Genomic DNA, 26,338 nt, shown 5'->3' with positions numbered 1-26,338 from the left:
CCGGCCTGCTTATTCTTACTCAACGGGCATTTGTCTGAGGATTCCCTGCCATCAGACTCAGCAGCCCCGGTACTTTTCATCTGTTGGCTCACCTCTTGTTCTCGCCGAGCAGAGCTCTCTCCCCGCCGCCGGTGCCTCATTGTCACAGCCTGATCTGTCGCCGGGTTTCCCGTTCGAGCGAAGGGCTTGTGACGAAATGAGTCACCTGACCACCATACACCTGGACTAGGGGGGCGGAGCTCGGCCTGAGGCGGTACTCTGGTGCACTACAAAGCCCACATGTCATTCTGGTCATGCAGCGGACGCGTGCAGCGGGCGCCAAAGACAAGCCCGCTCGTGGGCCAGGGGCACGTCACTATGGGGGCCAGGGGCACGTCACTATGCCCGCTTGCTGACTTATTCCTCAGCGCAATTGCGCTCCTATCAAGGCCCCTGGCCACTAGGTCCTTCCACTCTCGCGCACATTGATAACCTTGGTCTGTCCCTACCCCACTTTCCCAGGAGCTCCCCTCAGGCTATGCAATTACCGGCTCCCCTTCCCACTTCCGCAGTGCTTAGCCCCCCTTCACCTTCCCGTTCCACCCCTGGTATTTCTGTTTTTCTCCTCAATACTAGGTCAGCAGTCAACCATCACTTGGAACTCTGTATTTTTTTAGATTCCCATCAACCAGACCTTTTGTTCCTTACCGAAACCTGGTTTTGCTCTGATTCTCTGCCTGACGTTCTTACTGCCCTACCCCCTCCCTACTATGTCCTCCGGGCCGACCGACCCGAAGGTAAGGCTGGAGGGGTGTTGCCATGATAGTCTGCTCTAACTTTCACTTCCAAGTTTTATCATTTCCCTCTATCACATCAGTTGATTCTCTGGTCGTCCGATCTGCTTCCTTCCAGGTCCCTCTTACCTGTGTGCTTATTTGTCGCCCCCCTTAACCTATGTCACATTTCATCCATGCAGTCCAGGATTTGCTCGCTACCTTGGTTGTGAACAATTCCTCTGTGCTGGCTCTGGGCGATTTTAATTTCTGGATTTATAAGTGAGAGGTACCCCTTAAAGAACTCAAGGGAAATAAGGTTATCTAACCAGTCAAGAAATGAATCCCCTTGAGAGTATCATAGGAATTAACTAACACATAGCTCAAAATTTCACAGTAACATTAAGTCTATTACAAACACAAAATGCATATAGTACAAATCATTTATTAAACATAAATAGTTAAAAACAGTTCATAATGCTGTTGGACATATTCTGGTTCCTAAAACAATAAAAAAACTAAACAATTTACACAATCAACTATGACCTGCACAATTGAAAAGACAGACATAAACTGTAAAACATAAAAATTGTAAAATACAATTTGTACATTCGTGGCTCCCAGATACTAGCACCTATGTTTTATCGTTAAAGCATTCTTATATAAACATAAGTAATGGAGACTTGAATTGTACTGGAAGTGTGTCGATGCGTTTTGGTAGCACGAACTTATTAATTCCACCTTTTTCAAGACTTTTCTTAGTCGTCTGTCGTGGCAGGGGGTCTGTTATAACACCCTACGATAAACATACATGTAATTACAATATTGAATATGATCTTTCATTTTCATGATTACAACAACAACAACCTATCGCCCTGTTTTTCTGCATCAAATTGTAAACTGGGCCTAGGGCACAACCTGCTCGCCACCTTTAGCCAGTATATTTGTGTTTTCTTGCTGTACACTTATAAGGTATAGCTTTTCAGCTTTGCTCTCTGAGAAAACAACCCATGTCTGTACGGTCTTGTAACTCTAAAGCCCCCTTTAGCTATTTAAATGGAACATATCCAGGTATATGTGGCATACTGGGAACTGATTGTGTATTTTAAATTACATTTTCTATTTACACTGAGAAGTTCTATGGTATCTAAACTGTCTGGCGTACCCTTAAATCAAGATGAAGATAAGTGGATCTCTACAATTTTAGATCATGTTCTATATAAATCCAGAAGGTGATGTATCTACAGTCCTCAAAGGTCCTGGAAAGTACGAGAAAGAATTTTTTCTGTTGGTTCTAAATAGGATAGAAAAACTGCTCAGCCAGCTAATGAGGCTGTTGCTCCGATATTAATTTGGAAGAAGGGTAATAGTTTCTGAATTTACCTGTTAGTATATAGCAAGATAACACGAGACGGGATGCTATGGTATGCGTCCTAACTTTGTAGCAAGCAGTGTCCTATTTATCAGCATGAAGGAGCAATGTGCCATAATTATAAAAGTAAAAGTAAATTAAAACTGACTAAAGCAGATTATTTAATTAATGAGGGTAAACAGTCGTCCTAGAGGGCATACCTGCGTGACAGAGGCTAGGCTAGTGTGTCCACCCCGTACTTATCTTGGATAGGAAAAAATCAATCCTGAATTATTAGACTGTGACCTAGTGGGTGAAAGGATAAAAAATGACGTAAATATCGTCATTGAGAACTTCTCATAGAATTTGCACGTTATCACAAAGGGGTAACATACCTGAATATGGAGGGGTACCAGTGTTATCTCCCAAACTGCTCTATTTACTTGCAGAGAAAATTGGCTCAGTTTCATCCGGGTTAAATGGCCTGTTGAATATATAAACAAAGGGACAAAGCGCACTAATTAATCTAAGGTAAGAAACGCGGGGGGCGTGGCTAGCCGAGCTGCGAGATGGCCGCTCGGTGAGTGAGCTCCGCCGGCTACGAGCATTAATCCTGCTGTTATCCTGATCCTGGCACTTGCGAAACCCCGCTAACTCAGGGTTCGACAGCGGACACCTAAAGGATCCCTGCGCGGAAGTTTGAGGCGCGCAGCTGCTGTGGTCGGAAACTAGAGCCATTTGCGGAACTGTCGCCCCGGAAGCCTGCTCTGATCCTGGGCGGAAGTGCTGTGCCCTGGGCAACGCAAACCACTACAGCCCGCGGCTTTGAAGGCCTCTGGGAGTCCGGCACACGAAGGCGCGAAATCTTGCTGGTGGCGGCGTCGCTGCTTAGAACAATCCTCGATCAGCCCCTGCTGAGCCCGAGGGGCGGCCCTGAACACTGCAGGCGGGTAGAACACGGAGGGCGGCCGGATCCCCTGCTTGGCGACGGCTCCGACTGAGACGCAGGAGTCGGACCCGCCATTCGTCCGGAGCCGGCGCTTGGTGACCGGAGCTGCTACAACCAGGTTAGAGACTGACCCTGCACCGCTACAAATACCGGCCACGGCGATAGGGGTGAAGCGAGAAGCGGTAGGTGTGGTGGGGACCTACTGACACCCTCCTGCCCACACCGCTCTGCCTGAGAGGTGCTGCTGCCATTAGATAACGGGTCCTGAGCAATACCTGCACCGCTGTGGCACCGGGGGACTGGGGCCCTGACATCGTATACCTGCCCCCTTCTCTGCTGACTTGTTAGACGCTGCGCGTCGCCGCTAAAGTGAAGTACATGAGGCGCCCGCCATTTTGTGACTTACGAGTGGCCTGGCTTGCGCGTTGCTGACAACGTGAACACTGTGCAAATACGCCACTGAGGCCTGGGAACACGGTTTACACGTCCAGAACCCCCCGGGACTGCCTGTACTGCTCCGAAACCACACCGGTCGGCGCACCTAAAAACTGCGGGGGACCACTGCGTTTCCGAGCCACCTGCTGAAGTGGTCTCACCACCACGATGGGGAAAAACGAAGCCAGACAGCCCAAAATAAGCTTTGATAATAAACGTCCTCCGAAGAACCCGGCTACAGAGGCGGGAGGCGACATGGCATCGTCGCAAGGGACACCATCAGATATAGACTTTGGTGCGCTCATCATGGAGGTTCGATCCAGCCTGAAAAGTATTGACACCAAACTCGACGCCATGTCTGCGCAACTGGAATCTGTGAAATCCAAGGTTGATGTACATGAAACCCGGCTGGACTGCTTAGAAAACAGGCAAACCGAATGCTGTGAATTCCAACAGCAGGCCAAGCAGCATATCACATCTCTGGAACGAGAGCTGGACATTGTGCGAGCCAAGTCGGATGATTTGGAGGCGCGTTCCCGTAGATCCAATATACGCATAACGGGAATTCCGGAGACGACGAACATTGACAAGATGGAGACGTATGTGACGGACCTGCTGCATGACTTATTCGACCGACACCTGTCCTCAGTGTTCACGGTCGAGAGAGCGCACAGATCGCTAGGGAAGAAACCACCGCCAGGGGCTACACCTCGTCCCATCCTCGCTAAGTTGATAAATTACCAGGATAGAGACTTGATATTGCGACTGGCGAGAGAGAAGGGCAAAATCACCCATAAAGGAGACAACATTTCCTTTTATCCAGACTTCACCCCCCTGGTGCAAGCGGCCCGTAAAGAATTCCTGCCGGCGAAGAAACTGTTGTTGCAGGCAGGTGTGCCGTACTCCCTACTATACCCAGCAAAACTGAAGGTACTCCATGATAACACTACACACTTTTTCACTGATGCGAAATCAGCACTCAAGTTCGCCAAGCACATCGGCGGTGCGGGGGCCAGAAGGAGGTCGCCCAGACACGAGGACACTGCGGAACAGCTAAGTGATAATGACTAAATGGTCTGCTGTTGTACGGTTTGCGGCATTATAGGATTACCCCCTCATGTCATACATGGGTTCACGAAGTCTCCTTACGATCACTGCTGTTACACTTAACCTGGGAACGAGAGGGATGAGAACATGCCATATCCCCAAACACCTGGCTGTGCTTAATGGTGCCCTACTGCCTATGTGAATATTAGAAATGGTAGAACCAAATGACCCTGGGGCGGGGGACCCGCGGAGACCATGGAACCTTATACCTAACTGTAGCCACCCCGTTCACACGGGGGTGTAAGCTGGGCACACCACGCCCCATGGGGTGCCTCTCACTGTTTTCGATGTTGGTTTTATGTCACGCCTTGCGTGCCTTACTACGGGGTATATCACAACCTAATTGGGAGGTTGCTGAGGGTGGAGGGAAATGGGGGGGGTTTATTGAATTGTTATCTTTTGTTCTGACACGGTGCAATGTGCCTTTTGCTATGATTTCATTTCTGTGCGCGAGATTAGTGGCAGGGAGGTGTGAAGAACCTTGTGGCACTGGAGGGTGGGAAAAGATGGGGATGACCCTACCTCTACAAAACCTCAGATATGGGAGGGATTAAGCTATGGACCTGGAACATCAGGGGCCTCGGGGACTACAAAAAAGCCCGACTGATGCATGGCACACTGGCCAGACATAATGTAGACATTTGCTTCTTGCAAGAGACTCATATTAATACAACCCCTTCACCCAGATTGAAAAATTCCAGATGGTCAAATGTGTATTCTGCCATTTACTCTAATTATGCGAGAGGGGTGGCTATACTTGTCCGCAGGGGGCTGGATTGGCGTGAACATGCTCACATGCAAGACGTGGATGGAAGATACGTAATCTTGCATGGTTCCCCACAGGGGCGACCTATCGTGCTGGCTGCCATTTACGGTCCAAATGTAGACGACCCCGACTTCTTTAGAGATGTATTTGCGCAGATTGCGCTGCTTGACTGTCCGTCAGTTGTGATAGGAGGTGATTTTAATGTTGTGCTAGATGATGACATGGACAGACGGGGTGTGAGTAGACCAATGCATGCCAGAGCGCGCCAGGCCGTCCTTGATGTGATGGGTGAGGGATTGCTGTCTGATGTGTGGAGAGTTCGTCACCCGAATGCGAGAATGGGAACCTGTTACACATGTCATAAAGCGGCTTGGTCCAGATTGGACTTCTGGTTGGTGTCTCCTGAGGTTGCAACATGGGTGACGAAGGTCGAAATACAAGCTAGATCACTATCAGACCACGCCCCTTGTATGCTTGAGCTGCGCCTACCCGACACCATTAACAGGGCATTCACGTGGCGATTACCCCCACACGCACTCACGGACCCAGTATTTGTTGAGGAGATAAGAGATGATATCATTAAATACTTTGCCGAGAATGCGGGTTCCGTCACCTCAGAAGCCATTGAATGGGATGCCTTTAAGGCGGTAATCAGGGGCCAGTGCATAGCGAGACAGGCGGGAGTGCTGCGAACAATTCGTGACACACTGGCCAAACTGGAGGGGGAGTTGAGAGGTCTGGATGCGGCCTTTAGCCTTGACCCAACCTTAGCGATTGCTGGTGACATAAAAACAAAGCTGCTTGCCTTTCATGAGGAAGCGGAGCGCGAGGTGTGGTTTCTGGGGAGGCAAGCTGAGGCCCGCAGATACGGAGAGGGAGATAGGCCCAGCAGGACACTTGCCAGGTTGATAGCTCCTCGCACACAATCACACCACATCCACACCATTTATGGCAAGGAGGGGTCTTTGGCCGTTGGCCAAGAAGCTGTGTTACGCGCTTTCACTGACTTTTATGCGTCACTGTACACCTCCAAACAACCCACTGCCCCGGCCTCATTGGACGGCTTTCTGGACTCTATTGCCCTAGTTTGGTTTAATAACAACCACAGACAATACATGGACTTACCTGTTACCGTCCAGGATATTGTCCAGGTGATCAAAAGCATGCTGGCAAACAAGGCCCCTGGGCCTGACGGCCTGACAACATCCTTTTACAAAACTTATGCAGATGAACTGGCGCCGAAACTACACTCGGTGTTCGTGGAGGCCCTTGAATTAAACTCCCTGCCAGATTCCATGCGTGAAGCCTTAATAATTACGCTCTTAAAACCTGACAAAGACGAGATGCTCCTGGACTCCTATAGGCCCCTATCCCTGATTAATGTGGACGCAAAAATCTATGCTAAAATTATTGCGGACAAATTACAGCCGATGTTACCGATCATTGCACTACCTGACCAGTCCGGATTCATCCCGGGTCGGGCCACGTCACACAACCTCAGGACTATTTTCTCGATCCTTCATTACTTACATCCATCTGTGCAGGCAGCGGTGGTGTTCTTGGACGCCACTAAAGCGTTCGACTCTTTGGAATGGCCATATTTATTTAAAATTTTGGAAAGAATGGGATTCAGTCGTAATTTCATGACCCTAATAAAATTACTGTACACTGGACCCAGAGCTAGAGTGAGCGTTAACGGCCTTGTCTCTAGACCTTTTGATATCACAAGAGGAACCAGACAGGGGTGCCCACTGTCCCCCCTCCTATTTGCCATTGCAATGGAGCCGCTTGCGGCTAGGATACGGCAACACCACATCGCGAGAGGCATCGGGTTCAGCTCGCGGAGCTTACTGATCTCGTTATATGCCGACGATGTGACTTTGTACATCATCAACCCCAAAGACAATATGAACCCGTTGCTCCGAGAATTCGTGAGATTTGAGGGCCTGGCGGGAGTATCCATAAATTGGTCTAAGTCTGTGGCTTTCCCTCTGACGGATGGGACTAGTCGGCCAGCTCCAGACTACCCTCTGCGTTGGGAGACTGAGGCTGTTAAATACCTGGGGATATGGGTAAGTCGGGATGTGCAGGAGCTATGGTCACTGAACTTTGGAAGTGCGGTGGACTGGTTGGAAGGGAAGATCGAGGTTTGGAATAAACTGCCCTTATCCCTGGTTGCAAGAATAGCATTAGCGAAAATGGTGATTCTCCCCAAGTTCCTGTATCTGTTCGTGAATATCCCGCTGCCCATGACATCGCACTTTCACGCACGTGTTCGCTCTCTGTTATTGAAACTGGTTTGGGCTGGGGGACAGGCGAGGGTCTCCTGGGACCTACTCACACTCCCGCTTCGGCAAGGGGGCCTTGGAGCTCCCGACTTGAGGCTGTACTCTCTATGTGCGCAGGCGCAATTTCTACATTTTTGGGCCTTCCCCACTCCCTACCAACCGCACGTGGCGGTGGAGTTGGCCGCGGTTGCCCCGTTGCCTCTGCGAGTGGCACTATACGGTAAAGTCTCACGCCCTTCAGGGGAGATCGACACCGTGGAGATGGTACGCTGGACCTGGCGAGAACTGCAAAAGAGAGCAGGACTCTCCTTACTTTACGCGCCTGCCATCCCCCTACGGGGAAACCCGATACTACCCTGCTTAACCGCAAGGGGTGACGTCCTCATGCTCCGCGGGAAGAGGCTGCACACCTTCGCCGATTTATATCCCGACGGCGCCTTTGTGGAGCTGTGCGCGAGAGATGACTACCAGCCTGAATCTTTTGCGGACGCGCTGCTATACCACTCCCTTAGGGAATCTTGCAAAAAGATGGGGCCCCAATTCCCGGAAGAGCCGCGAGCTCTAGATGCCCTCCAGAACCTGCTCTCAAAACCTTCTCCCAAAAAGCTAGTATCGAGACTATACAACAGCATGCAAGAGCAGGCCCCAATCACTGTGGCCACAGCCAAGATGGCTTGGGCTGCTGATCTGGAAGTCCCGTTAACCGACGAAATGTGGGAATTCTGCTGTAAACAACTGACGGCACTATCTCCAAACTATCGACTGCGGCTAATACGCTTCAAATTCTTACACCGGTACTACAGCACACCGATGCTGCTACACCGCATGGGCATCCGCACGGATACCTCCTGCTGGAAGTGCGGAAGGGAGGATGCGTCCTTCATACATGTGGCATGGAGCTGCCCCAAACTGCACGAATACTGGGCGGACGTCTTCACAGCTATCAACCAAATCTTACACAGAAATGACACACCTTCACCACTCCTGGGCTTGTTGGGCTATGTCAAAGACACTGAACCTTGTGACAGGAAATTGCATGCACTCCTCCTCCTCTATGCAAAACGACAGATTTCACTACACTGGGGCAGGAAAGCACTTCCATTGTTCACAGAGTGGATTGGGGATGTCGCTTACGGGCATGCACAACTAACTCATTACTGGGAGACTATGCCCACTGCCTCTAGGCCGAATGACATTTGGGAACCGTTTCTGCAGTGGACCAGAGAGCGTGCGGGTTCGGTCGCCTCTGGGGGATCACCTGATGTGGGTGTTTCGGATGATATGGGCTGAATGATTTGAGCATGAGACCGGACTGTTGTAACTCTGTTGATCTACTCCGGCGTTAGCTTGCCCTGGCCGTAATGAGTACTGACCCTGCTGCCCTTTTTGACTTAGCATGCGCTGCGGGTCCTGTCCCATCTGCCTCCCCTGAGACCACATGACCCGGTGGATTGCCCTGCTCCGACATCATCTCTCCCCCCCCTACTTTCCCCCCCCCTCCATCTTCACGTAGGAGGCTTGATACCTGCCACACCTCCACCCCTGCCACAGATCGCCATCCACTGATAGTCGTCCGTCGCAGGCACACGCAGCCCCATAAATGTGTGGGACACTGCGTGGTTGATTTTCTGTAATTGCACCAATGTTAGGTTGTTTACGTTTCCTTTTTGTTTGTTGGGGAAGGTTGGGTGAAAACAGTACTGCTAGACGTACCCTTTTCATATGCTGTTTCGATACTGGGGTCTGCTGATCGCCCCTGAACAGCCATATTACCTCATACTACGGTTATCTGTCTACTGTACTGATAAAAGTAAGACCACTTAACGTGCTAAGGTTGCATTGCTCACATACAAATCATTACTGTATTGTATATCTTTCTGGGAGCTCGGAGTTCCGCAGAGTTACGTTACAACCGACTGCTTTATTATGCTTGGTGATATGTAAACTTCATAGCGGCCTGCCTCCGGGTTGTTGGCGTGACGCAGTGTAATCTTATGACCCTTTTTCCATAATAAATGTCTTACAAAAAAAAGGTAAGAAACGTGATTGTGCACCTGTACTGTCTATTCCTAGCTATCGCTTATCTCCAGTACGAGTTATGTCTCGCGTCTGCTGGGGTTCTGTTGCCGATACGCGGTACACCTGTGTGACCGTGGTTTAAATATACATTTGTTGCTCGTGATTGGTCTGGGGGAAAAGATTCACATAACCAATCCCACCGTGTGCGCGCAAAGCGGGAAAATTAGAATACAGCTACTGCTGATGGGTGGAGATGATAGGTCAGTTCAGTTTACTACATTGCTCCACCTCTTCGTGTGTATGGTTCCCCTCCTGGTCCGCCACTGTTTCCCCAGTCACTGCCGGTTGTCAGAACGAGTATGTTGAAGGAACTCGTTTTATTCATCAGGTGTTGTAAGGGATGGAGTATATAGTCGGAAAAGGGCTACAGATTTCCATTGGCAGGTTGTCTGGCCTATCAAATCGCATATCTTGTTGTGTACGCCTGAAGCGTGTAAAACAAGCTGACAGTCATCGCTTGCTTTTCCGCGTACACGTTACGTAACTATATCTAACACGATTATAGAGGAAAACCCTTGTTAAGAAGGCAACTATTAAGCTTTTATTGTACGTGGAAGTCACGTGACAGTTGTGCTTATATCGATCCCCATAGGTCTATCTAAGACAAGATAGAGTAAGAATAATCCGATGATATAAAGGGTCTCGAGGGTATAATTACCAGTCCTGACTGAGATCACAGGCTGGCTGGAAAGCAAATTGGCTTTTCAAAATTTCTGTGTGATTTAAAAAAAAGCCCTATCCCTAGGGGAACCCACTGTGTATGTCTACCGACTGTTATGTCAGAACACAGTGCCATTGTATAGCGATACAGATAAAGGTATTTATAGGCATTTAGCCCAGTCCTCCCTAGAATTGAGACCTTTTGCTATGGTATTGAGGTGACAGAAATACCATTGTTCCCTGATTTTTCTTGTCTTATCACTGTCTCCACCTCTTCTGTTTATCATAACTTTCTCTAGTATAAACCAGCTAAGGTCATCACAGGAGTGGTTTAATGTGTTAAAATGTTCAATCAGTGGCGCATTGCACTTGTTGGTTCGGATAGCTATGTTATATTCAAGTACCCGCGTTCGTAACTCCCTGCTAGTCTCTCCCACATAACCCGAGTTGCAGGGGCACAGGAGAAGATAAATTACATTCTGGCTCCGGCAATTATTAAGGGTTGGAGGAATGACTGTTTTGCCATTATATTCAATGCTTTTGCTGACTATGCAGTGTGGACATACAGAGCATGTCCCACACTTATAGTTTCCTATAGCCGGGGTACCCATAATATTACGTTGACTCTCTTTGGGGTGCCTACATGTATTTTTTTTATTTAATTTTTATCCTCATTTGCGTTCATTGGCTCCAATCTGTCAAGACAGAAGACTACCGCAGAGCAGAAAGTCAGGCAGTGCCTCTGTACTGACTCAGCTTCAGCTGGCGGGGATAGCGTAGGAGGGATGGTGAACAAAACCCCTTCAGTATCAGCTGGCAGGCCGTGAGATTCTAGCATGAGGGCTGCTCTGTTGGACAATAGTGCCCGGAATACCGAGGCCCTTTCAGCAACGACACAACTGTGGCGGAGCCAGAAAGTGAGCCATGTCAGCATTAATCATCGGACCTGGGGAAAAAAAAAAAAACCCAGGTGTCAACATGGCCTCTCCAGCAGCTTCCAAAAGGCTCTTTTCACCTGCTTTCCTCCCCTTGCCAAATCAAGTTTCGAGATCTGGAGGATTGAAGAACGCCATTCATAGAAGGTGGGTGGCAAAGCGTCTTTCCAGTGTCTACAAATTTCCCTGCGGGCCGCCAGAATGGAATAGAGCACTAAGTTGGAGGCTGCGTTACGAGTTTTTCCACTCAGGCCAAAAATGACTAAGCCCAAATCGATGGTGACCTGACAATCCAAAATCAAAGACAATTTACTACTTATGGAATCCCAGAATGGAGTGATTTGTGGGCATTCAAAAAACATGTGGATGTCGGACGCCGCCACCAATCGCATCTTGGGCAGGAGACAGGCCCTGTCTGGGAAAATTTTGACAGACTCTGCGGGGAGTAATAAGCTCTATGTATTGTAAATACGTGGTTCCTTCGAAGCCAAGCAGGCTTAACCAAATCCCACAATACTCTGCATGAGGTTAGCCAAAGTTCTTCCCCATCTTCTCCTGGCATAGACTCCGCCCACAATTGCGCTGGGAGACAGAATTTACCGTCTGATTCCTCTATGATCATGTTATACCAGAGCGAGATCTCTTTTTTATAGGTGGTTTGTCAAGCAGACATGCTTCTAGTTCGCTCACTCCCCCTAAAGGGAGTCTGCTGTTACGTGAGGGCAGTGTATTCTGCGCCTGGGCCCAAATTGAAATTTGTAAATATTTAAATCTTGAAAATCTCGGTCCGACTTTGTTAGTAAAGTAGTTCCATGGAAGCAGAGATCCATCAGAAAATAAGTCTCCCCAAGATGCGATACCTGCCTCTTTGAGTGGTAGGGCTAATGCGTCTTCCGCCCAGGGAGGGGGTGCTGGTAGGTCCCATATTGGAGCTCTGCTTGAAAAATATCCTAGATTAATCGAGTATCTCACTCTGTACCATGTATTGGCCATCCCCTGTAGTATCTTCAACTTTATCTTTTTAAAGAATTTGAAATCTCCAAACTTAAAAAGGAAGCTGGCTTGCCCAACTCCCTCACAACTCAACAAAGTAGAGCCCAGGCCTGAATCAGCTGGTGTTTTAAAAAGCATGCGTGCATGCGTTAGCTGGAATGCCCATGCATAAGCCTGAAGGTCTGGGCCCGCCAACCCGCCCTTCTCCCTCCGACGCCTTATCTTTTTCCAAGCAATTCTTAGATTCTTATTATTCCATATAAAAGAGGATATCTCACTCTGTAGTTTTGCAATTAATTTGGGATAAAAAAACAGTGGTATTGCGTTAAATAGAAATGTGATCTTTGGCAGTATGGACATTTTGACTAGATTTACCTTCCCCAAGATGGTGAGAGGGAGATGAGCCCATGCTCTCATCAATTTTCGGCACTGCGCTTCTACTGTTGCAAAATTAAGGGCGGCTATTGTGTTTTTATTTTTATCTATGACTAGCCCCAGGTATCTCAAGTTAGTCCTCGATGTCGCGCTATGTGTATTTAGGTCAACATTCCATGACATTGACTCTGTTTTCGAGGCATTCACCTCGTATCCTGACACCTTTCCAAACTCCAAGGCGAGATCTATAATCACCGGAAACGCAGTGTTTATATCTGGTGTGAAAATCATGATGTCATCTGCGTAAAGGGCCACTTTTTTGGTCCAATCGCAGTAGACAAATGGTTTAATTTGTTGGTTCTCTCTCAGTTTTTGTGCGAACGGCTCTATATACAAATCGAATAATAGAGGGGACAGGGGGCAACCCTGTCTCGTTCCCCTCGTTACCCTGAATGGTTCGGACAAACCTCCATTGATCAAAATAGAGGCAGAGGGGCTTCCATACAGCAGTTTTATTGCCCTATGGAATGTGTTTCCCACGTTGAATCTCAACAAGGCCTCCGACAGGTATTGCCAATTTACCCTGTCGAAGGCCTTGGTGGCGTCTAAGGTGAGGACCGAGAGGGACAGAGTCTCCTTAGTCGCCAGATCTATAGCTCCCACCAGGTCATATGTGAGCTCGAACAGCTGCCTCCCCTTTACGAAACCTTTTTGATTAGGATTTAGTATATCTGGAGCTACCTGACCGAGCCTTTTAGCCAATATTGCCGCCAAGATTTTATAATCAGCATTTAGAATTGAAATAGGCCGATACGAACCACAGTCAGATAAGGGCTTTTCAGGCTTCGGGATTAGTGTTATCGAGGGCTATCCCAGGATGCTGGGGGGGCCTCTCCGTCCCTCAAGATCTTATTGAACAGTTCCACCATAACCGGAGACACCACCAATAGCAGGTTTTTATAGATTCTGATGGTAAACCGTCTGTTCCCGCAGCCTTACCTCCCTTGGCTCCCTGTATGGCCTGCTCTACCTCTTCCTTCGTTATATCCCTATCTAAGAATGTGCTCTGTTCATCAGTCAAAGATGGTAAAGATAGATCTTTTAACCAATTAACAGCATCTTCAGAGGTGACACTCAGGTCTTCCTGATATATTGTTTGGAAGAAATCTTTAAAAGCTTCTCTAATGTCAGCATCATTTGTGAAGGTGCCGCAATCAGTTGTCACTGAATCAATATGATTTCGCACTCGGTCCGATTTTACTTTCCAGGCCAAGAGCCTTCCAGCCCCCTCCCCATATTGGAAATGAGCTAGTTTGCTCGCCTCCCATCTCTGCATGATTCGTTTATCTAATACTGATGTCAATGCATTCTTCAATTCCATCATTTTAGCGTGTTTCAGCGATAGATCATGATTACTGTCATCACTACTGTTTTCGATATCCGCCTGAGTAACTCTAATATTCTCTTCAATAGAAGACACCTCTTCCAGATACAGCTTTCTTCGGTATACGGTCTTATTCTTTATGATCCCTCTTAATGTGCACTTAAAGGCATCCCAAATAACACCCAGAGATGCTGAACCAGCGTTTATTTAAAAAAAAGCCCTTGCTTCTGATTGTATATGCTCTATATCTTCCAATGAAGTAAGGAGAGATCGATCAAAAGACCACGTCCTTATAGGGGGTTTATCTCCCCACTCAAGTACCATCTTCATGGCAGAATGGTCAGAGAGATGTGACGGAAAATAATCTACGTTTTTGACTGAGTTAGCCAACTCTCGGCTAATTAAGATAAAATCTATTCTCGACCGATGCCGGTATTTAAGATTCCTGAAGGAAAATCCCTGTCTCTGCCCCTCTCCTACCCTCCAGATATCTATATAACCATATTGATTCATACACCCAAGTAAACAGTTTCTAGACTTAGAAAGGGGCTGTTGTCTACTTGTCAATGCTTTTGCTGACTATGCAGTGTGGACATACAGAGCATGTCCCACACTTATAGTTTCCTATCGCCGGGGTACGCGTAAGATTACGTTGACTCTCTTTGGGGGGCCTATATGTATGTACCAAACTGTTTTTAATTGTTTTATTCCTGCGAAAAGAGAACAAGGGTCTATTAAGTTGTGTTTCGCTATTGTAATTCAAGATTTTCCAGTGTCTATTCACTATGTTTTTAATTTGATTGCTAACATGTGAGTATTGTGTAACAAACACAATTCTATATAGGGGCGTGGTCTTCTTATTGGTGTTTCTATTTTGATCAAGTAAACTGTCTCTATCGTAGAACCGTGCACGTTTAAGTGCATGTTTGATCAGTTTATTTGGGTATCCCCTGTTTTTCGGTTTGGTTTTTGTGTTCTATGCGTGTCTATAATAGTCCTCTAAGTCGGTACAATTCCTTCTGAGTCTTAGGAATTCGCTGAATGGCACATTATCTTTTTGGGCCTTTGGGTGATTGCTCGAGTACAGGAGAAGGGAATTTTTGTCTGTAGGTTTAGTGAATAATTCAACTTTGAGGGTGCCCTCATCATCTTTAATTAATATGTCAAGAAATTCCACTTTTTGATTACTCTGGTGTCCCGTGAATTTTAAATTTGGGTCGCCATGGTTCAGCCATTTCAAGAAGGAATCTAATTCATTGCTGGTACCGCTCCAGATGAAGATGATATCATCTATATAGCGGTACCAGCAAGAGATGTTCTCAAAGAAAGGGGCAACCTCATTATAGATATGCTTCTCCTCGAAGTTGCCAACGTACAAGCAGGCCAGACTGGGGGCACATGTGGCCCCCATGCTGGACCCCTTGACCTGGAGATACAGGTCATCTTTGAAAAGAAAATAGTTTCTCTTGAGAATTAAATAGATGCAGGACATGATGAAGCTGCTGTTACCACCTCTCAAGTCTTCTCTTTCCAAGATTGATGCAATAACCTCAATGGTATTATTTTGTGGAATATTGGTATAGAAGGCTTCTACATCTAGGGCGACCAGTAATTGGGTCGCCCTATTAAACCCTTTGCCCTCAAATGTAGTAATGGCATGCGATGTGTCTTTTAAGTAGGACCTCTGTTTCTTAACTATTGGCTGTAAGAAGAAGTCCACGTAACGGCTCAAAGGTTCCAAAATGGAGCCAATGCCGCTAATTATGGGCCTCAAAGGTGGGTCTGCTGTGTTCTTATGTATTTTGGGCAGCCCATAAATCGCTGGGATGACTGGAGGAGGAATTTGTATTTACTATCACTGATGGACCCTTCCTCTCTGCCCCTATTGAGAAGATCTGCTATCTCTGTTTTGAGTATATTTAATTCGGAGAACTTAGATCTCTGGTAATGCTCCTCTACTTTTAGTAGGTCACAAATTTTGTCCTCATATGTAGGGGTATTAAAAACTACCAGTCCTCCCCCTTTGTCCGCCGGTTTGATAGTTAGTTCCTCACATTTTTGCAAATTAGTAAGGGCTAGTCTCTGTTCTCTAGATAAATTATTGTTGAATTTTTTGTTTTGGGTTTTGTTGTAGAGGGTTTTAATATCAACCTCAACGACACATTCGAAGATTTCAACATTTTTATCAAGTTGGTGGAGACCAGGGAAAAAGGTGGATTTGGGTTTAAGTCATGTGATACTGGGGGGTGGTACATACTCTCTATTTTCAAAGAATTTGTTCAAGCGGATTTTCCTAAAGAAATTTTTAAGGTCGCTTTCTAAGTTAAAAAGGGAATAATTACTATTTGGAGCAAAACTGAACCCTTTCTGGAGCATCTCTTGTTCTGCACTACTTAGGATCCTGTTTGATTAATTCACTATTGGGAATTCTCCTACCTCTAGTACTGTCTGCTCCTGGTTTCAATGTATTCCTTTGTACTGGTTTGAGGTGGATGTTTCCGGGGGACTTCTGATCTATTGAATCCTCTGTGATTCCTTCGTCCCCGATTTGGGCGCCTCTCTAAAAAAGGTTCCCTATCGAAGTTGGGACCATTCCTATTTTCTTGTGGTCTGTCTGAGTCTTCCTTGCTTCCTGAGCCCGAGGTTTCAGAGAATGTAATCCGTCTACTGGCCCCACCCCTTGAATATATGGGTCTTTGATAATTGGGTCTTTCCCATCGGGGTTCATTTTTATTTGAAAAGTAATCCTTCTGAGTGTATGGGTATACTCCCTCTATTTTATATTTCTCTACATCTTTTTGAAATTTTTTGAGTTTTTTATTGGTTAAATATTCCCTATAGCCTTCTACATCATGATTAATTTCCTCAAGTTTCTTTTTAGCTTCCTCAAGTGTGGGTGATTGTTTGAAAGAGGTTTCTAGTTTGTCAATTTTTTGTTTCTCTAATTCTATGATTTCTTGTGCTGTTTCAATAATTAATATTAGCCAATCACAGCTGCAGCGATTGGCAATAAGTGTCCAGGTCTCTATGAATTTAGGATGTTCTATAAAGAGACCTGGTTCGTTCCGTACCAGCAGCCCGATAGGTATGACTCCTGATTTGAGGTAGTCAATCAAGAATTCAGCGTGAAGTTCTGTCCTAATCAACTTCTTTTTAAGATTAAGGATCTTCACAAGCTGTTCGTGGCTGGAATTATTAAGGCTTTTTGTGCCACCTGCCCTGGGATTCAGATTCATCAGTCTATTATATTGATCATCTGAAAACCCAAATGTTTTCAATTTATCCATACTGTATGGTGGTATGACTATACCCCCTATCACTTGCTCTAGAAAAAGAGTCAATAACGAGACAGAAAGCCTCTCCAACCAACCGGTTGTGCGAAAAGGATTACTTGGATATTTGACAAGTAATCCCCCCACCCTTCCTCAAGCACCTTGAGACCCTCTGGGTATGTAGCGCGCTATATAAATCCATTTGACTTGACTTGACTTGACTTTAAGGGGTACCTCTCACTTATAAATCCTTTTCGCACAACCAGTTGTTTTCTGAATGCTAGATGGTTCTGAGTGAGACGAAGGTGAGTGGGGAGTGAGTTCCAGGTTTTAGCAGCCAGGTAGGAGAAGGATCTACCTCCCATGGTGGTTTTACTGATGCGAGGCACGGTAGCAAGGGCTTGGCTGGAGGAACGTAGCTGGCGGGGGGGGGGGGTGTAGAAGGAAAGTCGAGTGTTGAGGCAATCGGGTCCGAGTTCGTAAAGTGATTTGTGTGCGTGGGTTAGGAGGCGGAAAGTAATCCTCTTATTGACGGGGAGCCAGTGGAGTTTTTTCAGGTGACTGGAGATGTGGTCTTTACGTGGAATGTCAAGTATGAGTCTGGCTGATGCGTTCTGGATGCGTTGGAGTTTTTTCTGGAGTTTTGCGGTGGTGCCGGCGTATAGGGTGTTTCCGTAGTCCATGCGGCTTGTAACCAGTGCATGGGTGACCGTTTTTCTGGTTTCGGTGGGGATCCAGCGAAATGTTTTTTTAGCATGCGAAGAATGTTGAAGCAAGATGATGAGACGGCGCTGACCTGTCTGGACATCGAGAGTGAGGAGTCTAAAATGACGCCCAGGTTCCGTGCGTGATCCGTCCAGATGGGTGCTTTTCCAAGAGCCTCTGGCCACCAGGAGTCATCCCAGGCGGAGGGGGAGGTTCCTAAGATAAGGACTTCTGTTTTATCTGAGTTAAGTTTTAGACGGCTATGCTTCATCCATTCGGCTACTTCTTTCATTCCTTCATGAAGGTTGGTTTTGGCGGTATTAGGGTCTTTGGTGAGTGAGAGGATCAGTTGGGTGTCATCTGCGTAGGAGATGATGTTGAGGTTGTGTTGGCGTGCGATGGCCGCGAGGGGGCTCATGTATACGTTGAAGAGGGTGGGGCTGAGTGAGGATCCTTGCGGTACGCCGCAGATGACTTCAGTGGCCTCTGACTTGAATGGTGGGAGGCGGACTCTCTGGGTTCTTCCGGTGAGGAACGAAGTGATCCATTCCAGTGCTTTTCCTTGGATTCCGATGTTTCTGAGGCGCTGTAGAAGGATGCTATGGCAGACTGTGTCGAAGGCTGCGGAGAGGTCGAGGAGGATGAGGGCGACTGTGTCTCCATTGTCCAGTAGAGTTCGAATGTCGTCTGTTGCGGCGATGAGGGCGGTCTCCGTGCTGTGTTTGGCTCGGAAGCCGGACTGTGAAGGGTCGAGGGATTTGTTGGTTTCGAGGAAGGCGGCGAGCTGGTTGTTGATGGCTTTCTCGATGACTTTGGCCGGGAATGGTAGGAGCGAGATGGGTCGGTAGTTTTTGAGTTCGGTGGGGTCAGCTGTGGGTTTTTTCAGAAGGGCGCTGAGTTCGGCGTGTTTCCAGATTTCTGGGAAGGTGCCGGAGTTGAGGGAGCAGTTGATGACGTCTCGGAGGTGTGGTGCTATGATGGAGTCTGCTTTGTTGAAGATATGGTGAGGGCATGGGTCTGTGGGGGATCGTGAGTGGATGGAGTTCATCAGGCGGATGGTGTCCTCAGTGGAGATTGGGTTCCAGTCATTAAGGATGTTCAAGGGGGGGTGAAGGTCCGTCAGAAGGGAAACTCAAGGGAAATAAGGTTATCTAACCAGACAAGAAATGAATCCCCTTGAGAGTATCATAGGAATTAACTAACAGATAGCTCAACATTTCACAGTAACATTAAGTCTATTACAAACACAAAATGTATATAGTACAAATCATTTATTAAACATAAATAGTTAAAAACAGTTCATAATGCTGTTGAACATATTCTGGTTCCTAAAACAATAAAAAAAACTAAACAATTTACACAATCAACTATGACCTGCACAATTGAAAAGACAGACATAAACTGTAAAACATAAAAATTGTAAAATACAATTTGTACATTTGTGGCTCCCAGATACTAGCACCTATGTTTTATCCCCGAAGGCTCGCCGAAGGCAAGCCCGTCTGCGCCCGTCCGTGCCTGGACCGTGCCCAGTGCCGGACCCCCTGGCCCCCGCAGATGCCATCACACCCACCGGACGTACGACGCCGCCACCCTCCACGCACTCAACAACGGCCGGACCCCCAGTTGCCACCGAGCCACCCCAGCCAATCCTGCAAGTTCTTCTGCATCCGGACCTGCACCGCACCCGCCAAGCCGAGCACCAGCAGCAACCACCTGAAGTGCATCCTGCTCAACACCCGCTCCGTCCACAGACACGCCGTGGAACTATGGAACCTGCTCGACACCACATCTTCAGACGTCGCCTTCCTCACGGAAACTTGGATGAACGCCTCCTCAGCGCCCGACATCGCCATCCCGGACGGATACAAGATCGCCCGGAGGGACCGCGTCAACCAGACTGGAGGAGGCATCGCCATCGTCCACAAGAACACCATCCGCATCATGACCACTCAGACGACACCCTCACAGCCGCTGAACATCTCCACTTCCAGATACACACTGACCCCAAGACCACACTCGGAGGCACCCTCATCTACAGACCCCCAGGACCCCGCACACAATTCAGCGAAGACATCGCAGACTTCATCAGCCCACACGCCCTCCCCTCCGCTGACTACATCCTCTTAGGGGACCTCAACTTCCACCTGGAGAACAACAACAACAACAACACCACCACTCTGCTGGACAACCTCGCCAACCTCGGACTCAAGCAACTGGTGAACACCCCCACCCACTACGCCGGACACACGCTTGACCCAGTCTTCTCCTCTAGCAAGTACATCTCCTTCAGCCACTCCACTGGACTCCACTGGACAGACCACAGCTGCGACCACTTCAGCTTCAGAAGGACCACGACGCACCACCACCCGCAACAGGTTCCCCGCAGGAGCTGGAACAAGATCACCACCGACCAGCTCACTACAGCACTGAACCAGAACCCTCCCGCCAGATCAACGGACACCAACCAAGCAGCCAACAACCTCACACAGTGGATCAGCATCTGCGCTGACGACCTCCCACCCCTAAAAAACCATCCCAGCAGGGCCGGCAGCAGAAAGCCTCCTGGTTCAACGACAACCTCAAGAACTCCAAGAAGAACTGCCGTACCCCTTGAGAAAGCCTGGCGAAACAACCCGACCACAGACAACATGACCGCCCTCAAGCACGCCACCCGCAAACACCACCAGCTGATCCACACCACCAAGAAGACAGCATTCAAAGATCGACTTGACAACAACGCACACAACAGCAAGGAACTCTTCAGCATCGTCAAAGAGCTCTCCAACCCCAGTGCCGGAAACAACGACATCACCCCCTCACAAGACCTCTGCAACTCGCTCGCCTCGTTCTCCCACAGCAAGATCGCAGATATACACAACAGCTTCGGCGCACAGACCACGCACCCAACCACAGAACCAACGCCCCCCACCATGACCCTCCGTGCCTGGACCCCGGTCAGCACCGAAGACACCATCCACACGATGAACACCATCCACTCCGGATCGCCAACCGACCCGTGCCCCCACCTCGTCTTCAACAAGGCCGACTCCGTCATCGCACCCCAACTCCGGGACATCATCAACTGCTCCTTCAACACAGCCACCTTCCCGGAGAGCTGGAAGCATGCCAAACTCAGCGCCCTCCTGAAGAAACCATCAGCAGACCCCACCGACCTCAAGAGCTACCGCCCAATCTCGCTCCTCCCGTTTCCTGCCAAAGTCATCGAGAAGACCATCAACAGACAGCTTGCCGCCTTCCTCGATACAAACGGATCCCTCAACCACTCGCAGTCCGGCTTCCAAGCCAACCACAGCACCGAGACCGCCCTCATCGCAGCCACTGACGACATCCGAACCCTGCTAGACAACGGGAAAACAGCGGCCCTCATCCTCCTGGACCTCTGTGCAGCGTTCGATACAGTCTGCAACCGTACCCTAGTTCAACGCCTCAGCAACATCGGAATCCAAGAGAAGGCACTGGAGTGGATCATCTTGTTCCTCGCCAGAAGAACCCAGAGAGTCCGCCTCCCCCCGTTCAGATCCGAGGCCACCGAAGTCATCTGCGGCGTACCACAAGGATCATCACTCAGCCCCACCCTCTTCAACGTCTACATGAGCCCCCTCGCAGCCATCGCACGCCAACACAACCTCAACATCATCTCCTACGATGATGACACCCAGCTGATCCTCTCCCTCACCAACGACCCAGCCACCGCCAGAACCAACCTACACGAAGGGATGACAGACGTAGCCGAGTGGATGATGAACAGCCGCCTGAAACTGAACAAGACAGAAGTCCTCGTCCTTGGATCATCACCCTCTGCCTGGGACGACTCCTGGTGGCCCCCTGCCCTGGGCAGCGCACCCAAACCATCGGACCACGCACGTAACCTGGGCTTTATCATGGACTCCTCCCTCTCGATGACCAGACAAGTCAACGCCGTCTCATCATCGTGTTTCAACATCCTACGCATGCTCCGAAAGATCTTTCGATGGATCCCAACAGAAACCAGGAAGACGGTCACCCAGGCTCTCGTCATCAGCCGGCTGGACTACGGAAACACCCTCTACACTGAACCACAGCCAAACTGCAGAAAAGACTACAACGCATTCAGAACGCCTCCGCACGACTCATCCTGGACATCCCCCGACACAGCCACATCTCCGGACACCTGAGAGACCTGCACTGGCTCCCCGTCAGCAAGAGAATCACGTTCCGACTCCTCACCCACGCACACAAGGCCCTCCACGGCCTGGGCCCCAGGTACCTCAACAACCGCCTGACCTTCTACACTCCCACCTGCCAACCACGATCGACCAGCCACGCCCCCGCCACCAATCCACGCATTCGAAGAGCCACCATGGGAGGAAGATCCTTCTCCTACCTGGCAGCCAAGACTTGGAACTCCCTCCCCATACTCCTCCATCGTACCCAAGACCACCTCTCCTTCAGGAAGCAACTCAAGACCTGGCTGTTCGAGCAGTAGTGGACCTCTCCCCCAAGCACCTTGAGACCCTCCGGGTGAGTAGCGCGCTATACAAATTCCTGATTGATTGATTGATTGATTGATTGGTTAAGGCATTCGTATATAAACATAAGTAATGGAGACTTGAATTGTACTGGAAGTGCGTTGATGCGTTTCGGTGGCACAAACTTATTAATTCCACTTTTTTCAAGACTTTTCTTAGTTGTCTGTCGTGGCAGGGGGTCTGCTATAACACCCTACGATAAACATACATGTAATTACAATATTGCATATGATCTTTCATTTTCATGATTACAACAACAATAACCTATCGCCCTGTTTTTCTGCATCAAATTGTAAACTGGGCCTAGGGCACAACCTGCTCGCCAACTTTAACCAGTATATTTGTGTTTTCTTGCAGTACACTTATAAGGTATGGCTTTACAGCTTTGCTCTCTGAGAAAACAACCCATGTCTGTCCGGTCTTGTAACTCTAAAGCCCCCTTTAGCTATTTATATGGAACATATCCAGGTATATGTGGCATACATGGAACTGATTGTGTATTTTAAATTAAATTTTCTATTTACACTGAGAAGTTCTATGGTATCTGAACTGTCTGGCTTACCCTTGAATCAAGATGAAGATAAGTGGATCTCTACAATTTTAGTTCATGTTCTATATAAATCCAGAAGGTGATGCATCTACAGTCCTTAGACGTCCTGGAAAGTACGAGAAATAATTTTTTTTGTTGGTTCTAAATAGGATAAAAAAAACTGCTCAGCCAGCTAATGAGGCTGTTGCTCCTATATTAATTTGGAAGAAGGGTAATAGTTTCTGAATTTACCTGTTAGTATATAGCAAGATTTCACGGGACGGGATGCTATGGTATGCGTCCTATCTTTGTAGCAGCAGTGTCCTGTTTATCAGCATGAAGGAGCCATGTGCCCTAATTATAAAAGTAAAAGTAAATTAAAACAAACTAAAGCAGATAATTTAATTAATGAGGGTAAACAGTCGTCCTAGAGGGCATACCTGCGTGACAGAGGCTAGGCTAGTGTGTCCACCCCGTACTTATCTTGGATAGGAAAAAATCATTCCTGAATCATTAGACTGTGACCTAGTGGGTGAAAGGATAAAAAATGACGTAAATATCATCATTGAGAACTTCTCATAGAATTTGCACGTTATTACAAAGGGGTATTCCTACTGTGCCTCAAATCTACATACCTGAATATGGAGGGGTACCAGTGTTTTCTCCCAAACGGCTCTATTTACCTGCAGAGAAAATTGGCGCAGTTTCATCCGGGTTAAAAGGCCTGTTGAATATATAAACGAAGGGACAAAGCGCACTAATTAATCTAAGGTAAGAAACGCAATCGTGCACCTGTACTGCCTATTCCTAGCTATCGCTTACCTCCAGTACGAGTTATGTCTTGCCTCTGCTGGGGTTCTGTTGCTGATACGCGGTACACCTGTGTGACCGCGGTTTAAATATAGATTTGTTGCTCATGATTGGTCTGGGGGAAAAGATTCATATAACCAATCCCATTGTGTGCATGCAAAGCGGGAAAATTAGAATACAGCTACTGCTGATGGGTGGAGATGATAGGTCAGTTCAGTTTACTACATTGCTCCACCTCGTCATGTGTATGGTTCCCCTCCAGGTCCGCCACTGTTTCCCCAGTCGCTGCTGGTTGTCAGAACGAGTATGTTGAAGGAACTCGTTTTATTCATCAGGTGTTGTAAGGAATGGAGTATATAGACGGAAAAGGGCTACAGATTTCCATTGGCCGGTCGTCTGGCCTATCAAACCGCATATCTTGTTGTGTACGCCTGAAGCGTGTAAAACAAGCTGACAGTCGCCGCTTGCTTTTCCGCGTACACGTTACGTAACTATATCTAACACAATTATAGAGGAAAACCCTTGTTAAGAAGGCAACTATTAAGCTTTTATTGTACGTGGAAGTCAAGTGACAGTTGTGCTTATATCGATCCCCATAGGTCTATCTAAGACAAGATAGAGTAGGAATAATCCGATGATATAAAGGGGCTCGAGGGTATATTTACCAGTCCTGACTGAGATCACAGGCTGGCTGGAAAGCAAATTGGCTTTTCTAAATTTCTGTGTGATTAAAATAAAAACCCTATCCCTAGGGGAACCCACTGTGTATGTCTACCTGCTGTTGTGTTAGAACACAGTGCCATAGTATAGCGATACAGATAAAGGTATTTATAGGCATTTAGCCCAGTCTTCCATAGAATTGAGACCTTTTGCTATGGTATTGAGGTGACAGAAATACCATTGTTCCCTGATTTTTCTTGTCTTATCACTGTCTCCACCTCTTCTGTTTATCCTAACTTTCTCTAGTATAAACCACCTAAGGTCATCACAGGAGTGGTTTAATGTGTTAAAATGTTCAGTCAGTGGCGCATTGCACTTGTTGGTTCGGATAGCTGATTTATGTTAAAGTACCCGCGTTCGTAACTCTCTGCTAGTCTCTCCCACATAACCCAAGTTGCAGGGGCACAGGATAAGATAAATTACATTCTGGCTCCGGCAATTATTAAGGGTTGGAGGAATGACTGTTTTGCCATTATATTCAATGCTTTTGCTGACTATGCAGTGTGGACATACAGAGCATGTCCCACACTTATAGTTTCGGGGTACGCGTAAGATTACGTTGACTCTCTTTGGGGGGCCTATATGTGTATACCAAACTGTTTTTAATCGTTTTATTCCTGCGAAAAGAGGACACGGGTCTATTAAGTTGTGTTTCGCTATTGTTTCACTATTGTAATTCAAGATTTTCCAGTGTCTATTCACTATGTTTTTATTTTGATTGCTAACATGTGAGTATTGTGTAACAAACACAATTCTATTTAGGGGCGTGGTCTTCTTATTGGTGTTTCTATTTTGATCAAGTAAATCGTCTCTATCGTAGAACCGTGCACGTTTAAGTGCATGTTGTTTTATCAGTTTATTTGGGTATCCCATGTTTTTCAGTTTGGTTTTTGTGTTCTCTGCGTGTCTATAATAGTCCTCTAAGTCGGTACAATTCCTTCTGAGTCTTAGGAATTCGCCGAATGGCACATTATCTTTTTGGGCCTTGGGGTGGTTGCTCGAGTACAGGAGAAGGGCATTTTTGTCTGTAGGTTTAGTGAATAATTCAACTTTGAGGGTGCCCTCATCATCTTTAATTAATATGTCAAGAAATTCCACTTTTTGATTACTCTGGTGTTCTCCGAATTAAATACACTCAAAACAGAGGTAGCCAATCTTCTCAATAGGGGCAGAGAGGAAGGGTCCATCAGTGACAGTGAATACAAATTCCTCCTTAACACACATCTAGTCATCCCAGCGATTTATGGGCTGCCCAAAATACATAAGAACACAGCAGACCCACCTATGAGACCTATAATTAGCGGCATTGGCTCCAGTTTGGAACCTTTGAGCCGTTACGTGGACTTCTTCTTACAGCCAATAGTTAAGAAACAGAGGTCCTACTTAAAAGACACATCGCATGCCATTACTACATTTGAGGGCAAAGGGTTTAACAGGGCGACCCAATTACTGGTCGCCCTAGATATAGAAGCCCTCTATACCAATATTCCACAAAATAATACCATTGAGGTTATTGCAGCAATCTTGGAAAGAGAAGACTTGAGAGGTGGTAACAGCAGCTTCATCATGTCCTGCATCTATTTAATTTTCAAGAGAAACTATTTTCTTTTCAAAGATGACCTGTATCTCCAGGTCAAGGGGACCAGCATGGGGGCCACATGTGCCCCCAGTCTGGCCTGCTTGTACGTTGGCAACT

Source organism: Lissotriton vulgaris, chromosome 5 (assembly GCF_964263255.1).
Source record: "Lissotriton vulgaris chromosome 5, aLisVul1.2, whole genome shotgun sequence".
Taxonomy (NCBI): Eukaryota; Metazoa; Chordata; class Amphibia; order Caudata; family Salamandridae; genus Lissotriton; species Lissotriton vulgaris.
The sequence above is the reverse complement of the archived record's forward strand: the minus strand, read 5'-3'. Positions refer to the sequence as shown.